This window comes from Pteropus alecto, unplaced genomic scaffold (genome assembly GCF_000325575.1).
Source record: "Pteropus alecto unplaced genomic scaffold, ASM32557v1 scaffold20, whole genome shotgun sequence".
Classification (NCBI taxonomy): Eukaryota; Metazoa; Chordata; class Mammalia; order Chiroptera; family Pteropodidae; genus Pteropus; species Pteropus alecto.
In genome coordinates this window covers 8,398,902-8,413,125 of record NW_006436298.1, presented here as the reverse complement: position 1 = coordinate 8,413,125, position 14,224 = coordinate 8,398,902, and the positions used below count along the sequence as shown (strand labels likewise).

The window sequence follows — 14,224 nt, the reverse complement described above, 5'->3', positions numbered from 1 at the left end:
TTTACTCCCTAATGGACCCTTTGCCTTTACCAGTCTACTCTCATCTCCTTCCTTTATTTCCTTCTTGTGTAGTTTAGATTCTACAACCTATCTATTCAGTGGCACTTCCTGATACCCTAAATTTCCGAGTCTCAGTCTTTTCATCACAGCCATCTGGCAACACTGCCTTTGCTCACTTTTCCAAGCCCGTATCTCTATAGCTGAATGCTGCTGGTGAAAGACACAACTCTAGAATCTATTGCTATCTGAGTAAATCAGTGTTCCCCAAACTGAAGGGCCCTCAGCCATGCTTGGCAACCCAATCCCCTTTTGCTCCTAGACTGACATTCCATATGACTATTTCGGCAGTTCGTCCAAAGCCCAGTGAGCCCTTTCCTCTTCCCTGGCGACGACTCTGATGGTCCAGATCCCTGCCTGGCCAACATGGTTCTTCGAGAGAAGCAACTACAGGTAAACCCTTGGCCAAGTGTGCTCCACCAAGAATGCCCCTAGCTTGGGGGTCCAGGATTATAGCTCTTTAATTTGTTCTCAAGTGCTTGGTTCCTAAAGCAGAATGGCCCTAGTCGATAGGGCTTCAAGTCCTAGCCTCCTACTATGCCAATGCCAGTTGTCCCTTCATGGTGGCTTTGCCCAGATATTGGACCCAAGTCACCATTCTTTTTTGAAGGCCCTCGATATTTCTTGCTGGAGGCATACTTCAGAATTATCTCCATCCATCGGCAAGGTGTTGGGGAGGAAAGATAATCTTCCCTCTACCCTTCTGAGTTCTTGGCTGAAACCTTGTAATAAAAGACAGATTAACAAAAGAAGAACAAACAGAAGCTGACTAACTGGGGTAACTCAGGGATGCATGGGAGATACCCAGGAAGAAATGAGTAACCCACTCTGGTGGCTAAGGATTCAGGCTTAAACACCATCTTAATAGGGAAAGGGGAGGGGAAATGGCAGCCTCTTAGGGAAGAGTGAATGATTTTTAGGAAGAATGAATGGGACCTTAGAAGAATAGATGAGAGGTATAATAGTTTGTGACAAAGCTTGTTGGCTATGGTGTGGACTTGTAGTCTCCTCTCCTGTGACAAGAATCAATCCTCCCTGGTTGACAAAACTCTCTGGGAAGGGGTTTATGACAACTGAGTTCCTTTTGGAGGATCTTTCTTTAGGCAGATAAGCCTTTCTCTGTATTGGCTGTTTTACAAGTGCCTGCAGCTCATAATAATCAATATGTCAATGAAGTGGCACATTTTGAGGTGGCATGTCCTGAATTTCTACAGTCACATTTTGGGGTGGCATATTCTGCCACCCTTTAAAGGCTTAAAATGCAGTTGCTAAACTTTCTTCAGCAAGAAAGAGAGTAGTGAGGAGATGTTGCTGACATTCAGAAGAGAGGTGCTAAGGAACCAAACTTAACCCTCCCCATAAACACATACACACTCTTATAGTTTAATTGATTTATTCACATACTCTATAGTTCAAAAAAGATTTAAGCTGGTGTACAAAATACATGTAATCTGACTATATAAAATGAAATAGCAAATACCATGCTATAGTAGAATCCTGCATACCTCCCCTACCTGATTCGAGTTTTCTGAAGACCAGAACAATGTGTTTTGTTTGTCTTTCTCCTCTCTTATAGGAGCAGGATGCATAAGCATGAATAGAGGAAAAGGAGAACTAGTCTGACAGGAAGCTGCATGTATCTCTTTCTTGCATGGTCTTGGGAGAGTAAGGTACAAATTCTAGTACAAGCCATTGAGTAATTGGTTGCCAGAGGAGTCGAGAGATTGGTGGAGTGGAGCTGTCTAGGAGACTGCATATTTCTGCAGTTCAGGGAAATTGGAAAAAGGGCCAGCCACAGTCCCCACAGCCTTCCAGGCAGTCAGAGCCACCACCTCTCTGCACACAATCTCTGGATGCTGGTGGACAGTGTCTACAAGCACCCCATGGCCTCCAGGGAATGCAGTGCTCCTGATCAGCTTTTGTGGGCTCAGCTAGGAGACTTGACCAGGTGGAAAATATAATGGCTTTAGCTAAGAACACACTCTGCTGATAGGCTGGCTATGTGTCTATCAAACACTGCTATCTCACTGGCCTGGAGACAGAAAAATATAATCAGCTCATATTTCTGATATTCCTGGCTAGCCAACTGTGCTGTTTATGACTCCAATCAGACAGACAGAAAAAAACATCTTGGAAATAATTGTACAACTTCACAGATCATTAGCAAATTTGACTCCCCATTACCCCAGAGTTGTAATGAGTTTCGTTTCCATCCAATCTTTGACTATTACTCAAAAGAAAAATCTACCCTCAGATCTGTATACTCTTTGTAATTAGACCCATTTCTCTCAACATCCAAGAATTGAAACATACCAAAGAAAAGTACCTATCTAAAACACAAATCATAATTTCAATTAAATAGAGAAATAGCAACAATAAAAGAGAATGTATGTACATACAAGGTGGGTTCCTCATCAGATAAATTCTTAGAGATACAATAGCTGGCCGTTAGGTCACATTTTAACTCTTAAATATTCCAAGGAATGCTAATGAATATTCAAGTAAAGTCCTCTGAGTAGAGCATAACTATTTGTAATCTCAGTGGAGGCAGGACTGCAGGGGCTAAAACCACCAAAGACTGAGCAGCTGATCAGGAGGGTAGCAGACCATGGATGTATATTCAAGGAGGTGGGGTTTGTGAGGGAAGAAAAAAGAAAGGTCTGAAAATCTCGGCCCTGAGGAGCATGGTCCTCTGGAAGAATGTGGAGAGAAGCAGCTTTATCATGCATCGCATCCACAAAGTGAGTCCTTTCCCTCAATGACTCCCTACAGCAGTTTCTCTCTATCTTCTCTCAGGCAGGGAAGTGCACTGTTTCTATGCATCCTTCCTGTGATAGTCTCATGATCGCCCGCAGGGATGTGCTGAGAAGCAGGACCAGGGACCTGAGAAGAGGGAAGATCTGGGCCTGACTCCCCATACAGCTTGGTCGCAATACCAGGTGAGATGCTGGCTCGACACACAGACCTTGAGGAGGAAGTGGCTAAAGCCACATATGAGAAATATGGCTTGATCGCTGGGAATATGTCTACATAGGGCAGGCCAAATAAGGACCTCAGGAGTCACTGAGGAAAGCAGTGACTCCCCTTCCTGGGAGGGACTTAAAAATGAGACAACGGCATCCTTGTGATATCTCCAAGTTTGAGTCTGTAAGGAATCTCCCGGATTTGTGGAGGCTGCTCTGCAGTGTTTCTGAGTTTCGGTGGGCGGGCGGTGGGGCGGGGGCAAGTTTAGGAACACTGAAACTTATGTTCAGTGAGGAGTGGCATACATTAAAAATGATGGGATGGGGAAACGCCTCTCCTACGAGCCCTGGCTTACAGAAGGAACTATTTATGCCCCTTTTATACAAGCAGATGAGTTTCATTTCAGGCATTATCTCTCTACCCCAGCTGGTAGATGCCTGACCCGGTGGGGCCTATTTTTCACAGCTGCATCTTAACTGGCTTAGATCTTTCTGGCATTTGCAATTTAGGAGACATTTTCCTTTCCCATGTGAAAGCCCTTACGTGGGATGCCAGCTGGGGAGCATCAACTCTACTTGTGAGAGCTGTTTCCCTTTGGGGCCAACAAAAGGAACATGGACGAGGAAACAGAAGGCCCACATCTCATCCTGGCCCTGAGCAGGAACAAGGCAACTTATTTCATCTTTCTGTGCCTCAGTTTCCTCATCTGCAAAATGGGGTATTAATGAATTTTCCTATCTGCCTTCTCCCTGAGGCCACAGAAGAGAAGAATGCTTGCTGGTGTAGGAGCAGCAGCAGAAGCTCACTGAGCAGAAGAGCACTCACTCTGAAAGGTGGGCCAGGCAAATCCTTGCTTGTGCCTCAGTCCTGTCAGTGGATAGTTGGAACTCATGTTAGAGAAGGAACAGAGGGCACTGGCCACGCCGACGGTGAGCAGAAAGTAGCCGAGGCTCTGAAGGAATCTGGCCCCTATCCCACTGGCTCACAGGGAGCTGGGGCAGAAAGAGCCCTGGAGCTAAGGAGTGGAAAACCTTTTTATGGCCTAAGACCCTTTGCTCAAGCTCAACCTTACCAGGAAAACCCAATGTGTGAAACAAATCTTGGACTGGACTCCCTCAAAACATAGCTTGATTTCATAGACCCTATCTGACCTACCCTTTCTTCTGCAAACAAGGAAACTGAGGCCCAGAGGAACCAATGCTCATGTAGGGTCACGCGGCTAGTCCATGACAAGGCCAGAACAAAATAGAAACAGTCCAGAGGGCTCCTGTGTAGAAGAGGGTGGATTTCAGAGCGAGCCAGGAGAAGTGGGAAGATGGGCAAAGGAGGCAGCCAGAGGTAAGCAAGAAGTGGTGAGGAAACTCCCCTTCACTCCCCACACCCTGGGGAGGACAGACTCCTGGGAGAAAGGGATGATTCTACCTGTTCCTAAGAAAGAGGAGAAAGTGAGTTTCCTATGGGGAAAGGGGGTTCTGGGAAGGGGACCATGTCCTTTGAAAGCGAGTTGGTGGCAGAAACGTCAACTTTCACCATCACAGCAGCTCTGCCCCTGGGGCCAAAGCATCAGGACGCCTTCCAAGTGAGGGTTCTTGTAAGCGTAGGGCTCCCATAAGTGGTCAGGCCTGGGATTTGCTACAGGCAGACCTCAGAGATATTGTGGGTTTGGCTCTAGACCCCACACACACAAAAAAACGTGGTAAACTTTTTGCTGTTGGAAGGCCTTGCCTTCAATTTGTCAAAAAAAAAAAAAAAAATCTGTGAGGCCAATAAAGTGAAGCGTAATAAAACGAGGTACACCTGTATATGATATGCCTAAGTTTGGTTGGTCGCTAAGCATTATCATGTAGGTAAAAGCTTACTAGTAGCGTAAATATGTAAGCTTATTAAAGCTACTGTGAATTCAAGAATAGCAAGTAAAATCAAAAAAATAAATGTGATGAGTGTTGTAGCAGGGCTAATGCTCATTAAAGCTAAGATTGCTTTTCCAATTAAATGAATTAGTAGGTGGCCAGCTGTAAGGCTGCCAGTCATATGGCTAAGACTATTGGATGAATAAATACGCTGATGCTTTTAAGAATTACTAATATATGAATAAGTGGGATACGTGTCTCTTGTACAGGAAATGGGCTAAAGATGCTTTTGTTTTCTGGCAGAAACGGATATTCCCCTGTGTAGTAGGTATAAATGAATGTGGTAAATGGCCTAGTAGATTTTGTGAGTCAATAAGTGAGATAAGTGATATGAGTATTAGGGATCAGGCTTGTTCTTTTTAATTGTGAAGGGCCCCTATTTGTTTTGATGTAAGTTGAATTAGTCATTGTTGGATAGAAATTAAGTGGTTATTAGTTAGGTGTGGGAAATAAAATGCTTCGAAATAGAATAACAATAGGTAATCTGATTGTTGGGGTAGCGAAAGAAGAAAATAAAGTTCATTTTATTTCCTAGGGGGTATACTGTTTTGAAATTTTAATTGTTTTTAGTTCTGGAGTTGAAGGATAAGAATGTTTTGAAATTTTTAATCAAAATTTAATGAATAGTACTATAATTATTGATATAATAGTAATAAATTATTAGCAAAACTAGTCAGTTTCCAAATCCTCCGATTCCAATAGGTTTAACTATAAATTATTACAAATGCATAAACAGTTATAACTACATTGTAGGTTTGATCATCTCCAAGGAAAGTTCCAGGGTAACCTAGGCCAGCATGGATTAAAGGCTAAGGCAGTACCTACTATCCTGGCTCAGACATCAAATAACAGATATAAAGTGCTGATATCTTTATGGTTTATTGAGAAGAATCAGCAGTTTATGAACATAGGTAAAATGGCTGAGCAAGATTTAGACTAAATCTAAAGACGGGGGTTGAGCTCTCCTTTTGCCAAGCCCTGCAGTAACTAACATATTAAATTACAAATTCAAAGAAGTAGCTTCAGTTTTGCTGGGGCTTCCCCTGCCTTTCTTCCCTAAACTGAGGGAAAAATAGATTGACGGCAGTTGACTAGGGAATTTAACTCTAAAATTTTGTGGGATGAAAGCCCTCCAATATAGGAAGGATTTAGCTTAATAAAAGTGTTTAATTTACATTCAGTGGATGTAGGATAAAGTCTTGCAATGTCTATCTTCAGGAATTAAGTAAATAACACTTGTTAAGGGCTTAGAAGGCTCTTGCTCTGTGATAACCTAAATTCCTAGTCCAGTACTGATATTCGTGTTAGAGGATGAAGTAATGTTAATATTATGATTAGTGGTGGTAAAGGTATTATTCATTTCGTGTTTTCCAATTGTCATTTTCATGTTATTTATTGATGATAATATGGTTATCGTATGTAGAAAGAGATTAAGTAGCACTATGATGGCTATAATGGTAAAATAATTTTAATTTCTCTTTTTTCTGACTTTATTGAGATATAATTGACATATATCACTCTATAAGTTTAAGGTATACAGCATAATGGTTTGACTTACATATATTGTGAAATGGTTACCACAATGAGTTTAGTTAGCATCCATCATCTCATACAGCTACAATAAAAAAGGCAAAAAAAGAAAAATTTTTTCCTTGAGATAAGAATTAAGGTTTACTTTCTTAACAACTTTCCTGCATATCATACATCAGTGTTAACTACAGTCATTGCATGTAATGCTGTGCATTACACATCCCTAGTAATTATGTATCCTGTAACTGGAAGCTGGTACTTTCTGACCACCTTCCTCTAATTCCTCATCCCTCTACCTCCCGCCTCTGGTAACCACAAATCTGATCTCTTTTTCTATGAGTCTGGTGTTTGTTTGTTTAGATTCCACATATAAATGATATCATACAGTATTTGTCTTTCTCTATCCAACTTATTTCATTTAGCATAAATGCCTTCGAGGTTCATTCATGTTGTTGCAAATGGCAAGATTTCCTCATTTTTTATGGCTGAATAATATTCCATTATTTATAATGGCATATTATTTATATATAATAGAATATTATATAATAGAATATTATTTATATAATGGAATATTACATACAAAATGGAATATTATCTATACACATATGATGGAATGTATAAAGAATTTGTATATATATACCACAGCTTCATTCATTCATCAATGGACACTTCTTTCCATGTCTTGGCTATTTAAATAATGTTGCTATGAAAGTGGGGGTGCAGATATCTTTTCAAGTTAGTGTTTTTGTTTCCTTCGGATATATTCCCAGAAGTAGAATTGCTGGATCATATGCTGGTTCTATTTTTAACTTTTTGAGTATCCTCTGTACTGTTCTCCATAGTGACCGTACCAGTTTGCAATCTCACCAACAGTACAAAACAGTTCCTTTTTCTCCTCATCCTCACCAGCATTTGTTATCTCATCTTTTTATGATAGCCATCCTAACAGGCATGAGGTAATATCTCACTGTGGCTTTAATTTGCATTTCCCTAATGACTAGTGATGTTGAGTATCTTTTGTGTATCTGTTGTATATCTGTTGGCTTTTTATATATTTTCTTTAGAAAAATGTCTATTCAGGTTTTTTGCCCATTACAGTCGTCCTGAGGGACACTGGTTCCAGGACCCCCTCAGATACCAAAATCCACAGGTGCTTGAGCCCCTATATAAAATGGTGTAGTATTTGCATATAATTTATGCCCAACTTCCCATATACTTTAAATCATCTCTAGATTATAATACCGAGCACAATATAAACCCTATATAAATAGATTGTATCATTTAGGGAACAATTGCAAGAAAAAAACTATATGTTCAGTAGAGGTGCAACCATGGTAAACATAACTACATAGTACTTGTCAGCAACAGTGTAACATTGTTTTTCAAATATTTTCAGTCTGTAATTAGTTGAATCCACAGATGCAGAACCTACAGATACAAAAGCCCAACTATATTTGCTTTTTTGTCACTGAGTTGTGTGAGTTCTTTATATATTTTGGATATTAATCCTTTATCATACATATGGTTTGCAAATATTTTTCCATTTTGCAGGTTATCTTTTCACTTATTGATTGTTGCTTTACCGTGCAGAAGCCTTTTAGTTTGATGTAAACCCACTTATTTTTGACTTTGTTGCCTTGCTTAGGTGTCATATCCAAAAAATCATTGCCAAGACCTATATCAAAGAGTGTCCTGTGTTATCTTCTATGACTTTCATGGTTTCAGGCCTTATGCTTAAGTTTTTATCATTCTGAGTTTTTGTGAATGGTGTAAAATAGGAGTCTAGTTTCATTTTTTGTATGTGAATATCCAGTATTCCCAGCACCATTTATTGAATAGATTATCTTTTCTCCATTGAGTATTCTTGGCTCCCTGGTCAAATATTACTTGATCGTGTTGGCTTGAGTTTATTTCTGGGCACTTGATACTGTTTCGTTGATCTATTTGTCTGTTTTTATGCAAGTACCATATTGCTTTGATTAACATAGCTTTACAGTATAGCTTGAAATCAGGAAGTGTGATGCCTTTCACTTTGTTCTTCCTCAGGATTGTTTTGGCTATTAGGAGTCTTTTGTAGTTCCATATAAATTTTAAGATTGTTTTCCCTACTTCTACAAAAATGCCATTGGAATCTTGTTAGGAATTGTATTGAATCTATAGGTGACTTTTGCTAGTATGGACATTTTAAGAATATTAATTTTTCTAATCCATGAACTCAGAATACCTTTCCATCTATATGTATCTTCAATTTCTTTCATCAATGTCTTGTTTTCAGAATAGAGATTGTTCACCACTTTGGTTAAGCTTATTTCTATTTTATTTATTTAGTTTTTGATGCTACTGTAAACAAAATCATTTTCTTTTTCAGATAATTTGTTAATGTATAGAAATGCTACTGATTTTTGCATGTTAATTTTGTATACTGTAACTTTACTGAATTTGTTTATTAGATCTAACTATTTATTGGTGGAGTCTATGATTATCTATAAAATCATGTCACCTACAAATAGAGACAACTTTACTTCTTTCTGATTTAGATGCCTTTTATTTCCTTTTTTTCTTTTTCTTTTTTTTTTTTGCCTAATTGTTCTTGCAAGGGTTTCCAATATTATGTTAAATGGTCTGGTTAGAGTAGGCACCCTTTTCTTGTTCCTGATCTTAGAGGAAAAGCATTTAACCTTTCACCATTGAGTATAATTTTAGCTGTGGGGTTATCATATATGGCCTTTATTAGGTTGAGGTACATTCTTTATATAGCCAATTTGTTAAGGTTTTATTATGAACAGATGTTGAATTTTGTCAAGTGATTTTCCTTTATCTATTGAGATATGATTATTTTCTTTCTATAAATATTATGTATCACATTGATTGATTTGCATGTGTTAAACTGTTCTTGCGTCCTAGGTATAAATCTCACTTGACCATGGTGAATAATTCTTTTAATGTGCTGCTGAATTTTGTTTGCTAGTATTTTATTGAGAATTTTCGCATCCACATTTATCAGAGTTATTGGTCTGTAGTTTTCTCTTCTGGTAGTGTCCTTTTCTGGCCTTGGCATCAGGATTGTTCCCTCCTCTTTAATTTTTTTGGAAATGTTTGAGAAGAATTGGCATTAATTCTTTAATTGTTTGGTAAAATTCACTAGTGAAGCCACCAGATCCTGGGTTTTTCTTCATTGGGAGATTTTGATTATTGAGTCAATGTTCCAATTGGTCTATTCAGACTTCGCAGATCTTTCTGATTCATTCTTGGTAGTTTGTATGTTTCTAAGAATTTTCCCATTTTTTAGGTTGTCCAGTTTGTTGGCATACAGTTGTTCATAATAGCCTCTTATGATTTCCCAAGAATTAACTCTTAATTTGGTTAATCTTTTGTGTTCTGTTCCCAAATTCATTTATTCCTGGTCTACTCTTTACTAATTCCTTTCTTCTGCTAACTTAGGGCTCAGTTTGTTCTTCTTCTAATTTCTTATGTACAGAGTTGGGTTGTTTATTTGAGATGTTTCCTGCTTTTTTTTTTTTTTTAAGCCTACAGCACCTGGTATTCCCAGGTGGTCTCCCATCCAAGTACTAAGTAGGCCCGACCCTGCTTAACTTCCGAGATCAGATGGGATCAGGTGCATTCAGGGTGGTATGGCTGTAGACTCCTGCTTCTTAATATAAGTCTTTATTGCTATGAACTACCCTCTTAAAACTGCTTTTCATATATCTCATAAGTTTTGATATGCTGTATTTCAATTTTCATTTGCCTTAAGATACTTTTTATCACCCATTTAATTTCTTCTTTGATCCATTGGTTGTTTAGGAGAGTGTTATTTAATTCTCATGTATTCATGAATTTTCCAGTTTTCCTCTTGTTGACTTCTAGTTTCATACCATTGTGGTTAGAGAAGATACTTAGTATGATTTCAGTCTTCTTAAATTTTCTGTGACTTATTCTGTGGCATAATATATGGTCTACTCTAGAAAATGTTCCACATGCACTTGAGAAGAATGTATATTCTGTTGTCACATAGAATGTTCCTCATATGTCTGTTAGGTTCATTTGATCTATAGGGCTGTTCAAATTTGTTTCTCAATTCTCTGGATGATCTACTTATTGTTGAGAGTGGGATATTAAAGTCCCCAACAATTATAGTATTGCTGTTAATTTCTCCTTTTAGCTTTGTTGGTTTTTGCTTTATGTATTTCGGTGCTCTGATGTTGGGAACATAAATATTTACGATTCTTATATTGCCGTATTGACACCTTTACATTATAAAACCTTTATCTTTTAATTTTAGTTTAAAGTCTATTTTGTTTGATATAAGAATAGCTATCCCTGACAGCCCCCGCCACACACACACACACTTTCTTTTACCATTTGCTTGAAATATCTTTTTCTATTTCTTCACTGTCAGCCTATGTGTGTCTTTAAGGCTAAAGTGAGTCTCTTGTAGGCAGCATATCACTGGATTTTGTTTATTTCAATTCAGCCATTCTATGTCTTTCGGTTGAGGAATTTAATCTGTTGATTTTTAGTTATTGAAAAGTAAGGACTGGTTATTGCCATTTGGTTAATTTGTTGTTTGGTAGAGCATTGTTCTTTCTTATCCTGCTGTCTTTTTTTGTGGTTTGATGTCTTGTATCGGTATGCTTTGACTTTATCATGGTCTTTTTTTGTGTAATCACTTCAGGTATTTCCCTTGTTACTCTGAGGCTTACATAAAATATCTTAAAATTATAACATCCTGTTTTAATAACAACTTAAATAGAACTCCAGAACTTCATATGTCTCCTCCCTTTCACATTTTAGGTTATTGATATTATAATTTACAAAATTTTTATATTTTATAACTAATAACAGATTGTTGTAGTTATAGTTATTTTTACTATGCTTGTTTTTAAAATTAAACTAGAGTTAGTGAATTATGCACCACCACTACCATATTACAGAATACAACTTTGACTATATATTTACCATTATCAGTGAGTTTTACACTTCTCTCTTATGATTTTATTATGTTAATTAGCATCCTTTAATTTCCACTAAAAGAACTCCATTTAGCATTTCTTGTAAGGCAGATCTAGTGGTGATGAAGTACCTCAGCTTTTGTTTGTTCAGGAAAATCTTTGTGCTGCCTTCATTTCTGAAGGACAGCTTCACGTCATAGTATCCTTGGTTGACAATTTTTTTCCCAACATTAAGAATGTTAGCCCATTCTCTTCTGGACTGAAACGTTTCTATTGAGAAATCTGCTAATAATCCTACGGGGGTTCCCTTGTATGTAACTTATCTTTTCTCCTGGTGCTCTAAAAATTCTTTCTTTGCCTTTGACTTTTGATAATTATAATGTGTCCCAGTATAGCCCTTTTTGGGTTCAACCTATTTGGGTTCCTTTGGGTCTCGGATCTGGATGTCTATTTCTCTCCTCAGAGTTGGAAACTTTTTAGCCATTATTGTTTTAAATATACTTTGTCCATTTCTCTCTCTCTGCTCCTTATGAAATTCCCATAATGCAAATGTTGTTTCTTTTCATTGTGTCTCATAAGTCTCATAGGCTTTCTTCACTCTTTTTCTTTTTTCTTTTTGCTACTCTGACTGAATAATTTCAATTGTCCTACCTTCCAGGTCACTGATTCTTCTGCATGGTCTGGTTTTGAAGCTCTCTATTGAATCCTTCAGTTTGGTTATTGTATTTTTCAGCTCTAGGATTTTTTTCCCAATGGTTTCTATTTCTTTGTTGAACCTCATTTTGTTCATACATTGTTTTCCTAATTTCATTTAGTTTTCTGTGTGTTCTTGTAGTTCACTAAACTTCCTTAAGAGCATTATTCTGAATGCTTTAATAGTTTATAGATCTTCATATTTTTTTAGAGTCAGTTATTAAAGCTTTATTTGTTTCCTTTGGCGTTGTCATATTTAGCTGGTTTTTTATGAGCCTTGATTCCTTACATTGGTATCTGTGCATTTGAGTAAGTGATCTCCTCTTCTTTGGCAAGTTCACTTTGGTAAAGACAGTTTTTCCCAGTCAGCTTCAGCTCAGTTTGAGTTTCTGGACTTGTCTGCTAGTAACATCCTTGGGCAGGTGGAGTCTGTTGTTATGGCCTGTTTTTAGGTGAGGCAACTGTTTGAGGTCTGAAGTCAGGGGTTAGGGGCATGTCACTGGCTGAGAATAGCTGGATAGGACTGCTGGCTTGGTTCCCTGCCCAAGTGAGGCTATAGAATGGGCTTTACAGTTACCTGGATTCTCTGTTAGGTTTACTAGATGGTTTGGACTGGGTACCATGCTCCAGTAAGTGGGGTTATGAATTAGTTTCCCTGCCTTGGCTGGGCATCAAGAAGAGACCCGCAGATTTCTCGGCTCTTTGTTAGGGACCTGAATTGGGCAAGAGTGTGCAGTAAATATCCTGGTCAGGTGAGACCACCAGTTTGGCTCTGAAGACAGGAAAAGCCACGGGGTGTGCTTTATGTTCAAATTCCACTGTAATCAGGGCAGCTGGATAGGGTATCAGCTTCCTGGGTGCTCAGGTAAGGTTTCCTGGTCAGGCAAGCTAAAGGTTGTATCCAGCAATAGAAGGCTATGAATTAGTTTCCCTTACCAGGCACAGTGGGAGTAGCAGCTCAAAGGCCACTAATGCTGGTTGTGGTCTTGACTCAAGCTGACCTGTCTCAAGTTCTCTGGCCAAACAAGGCCACTGGCTTTGCTCTGGAGGCATCTGCTTTGTTTGCCCTCCTCTCAACTTGAGAGGTGCTGGGTTACATAGCTTCTAAGTATTCTCACCATCTCTTCCTGTCACGTGGGTTTGGGGGCCATGCTCTGCAGTGGGTGAGGCTATATTTCTGGTTCCCGACTGGGTGGGACTAGTAGTTCAGTTAACTCCCAGATATTCTCCAAAGAGACTTTCTGATTGGGAGGGGCCAGAAGTCATATCTACAGCGGGTGGGGCTATGGATCAGCTCTTCTTTCGTGAGTGTAGTCAGCCCAGGCTCTAGGTCCGATAGAACTCCTCATTTGGGGAACCAAATTAGGCAGAACTACACCCCACCAAATTCCCCAGACTGTGCCACTGTCCTGGCTCTACAGATGAGCGAAGCCACTGGTTGAGATTACTACTTGGGCTCTGCAGGTAGGAACTCAGTCTGCCAAGACTAAAGTACTGATTGTTAGAAGCCTCTCCTCACTTCTTTGTCTCAATCAGACTCCCAGTGGTGGAGCCCTGTAGATTCCCCTGTGAGCCCCATGGGGGCGAAACCAAAGTAGGGACTCCCACAAAGCAACCCACAATGCTAGAGGTGGCTGGATGTCACCCCTGGGCTCTTTCCCCGAAGGAAACATAGGCTTAGGTGAGACATTGGCATGGTGTCGCACCTGCCAGAAGGAACAATGCAGTCAGCATGTAGCCATTCTTCCTACCCTTCTAATGCTGTCTATCTTGGTCTTTGTGGTGCAGGGGGGTGTCTCAGCCTCACTCCCTGTTCTAGGATTCTCTCAGGTATGTCTGGTCCACAAATAGTTGTTCTAGTAAGGGGGAGCAAAGTCAGGAATACGCATGTTGCCATCTTGGTGGTATCACTCCATTTTTGTTACTTCTTGAATAATCATTTAAGGGAAAAATCCCTGAAAATGGGAGGCCTCCTAATGATAGTACAATAGTGAGAATAAATATAGCAGTTAAGGTGTTTTATTTCATATGTAAGAAAGTATTATGGATGAATTATATATAAATAATTGTAGTGTTATGATATAAATCAGTTTGGAATTATTATAGTTGGATTATAAA

The 14,224-nt window shown here is 39.1% G+C and overlaps 1 non-coding gene across 1 annotated transcript; it reads right to left on the bottom strand.

The window, feature by feature from the left end:
- Nucleotides 1-9,986: 9,986 nt before the first annotated feature.
- LOC112480645 lies at nucleotides 9,987-10,105 on the bottom strand. Its single transcript, XR_003046737.1, has one exon. It is a non-coding gene; the product is annotated as a 5S ribosomal RNA (ribosomal RNA).
- Nucleotides 10,106-14,224: the final 4,119 nt, after the last annotated feature.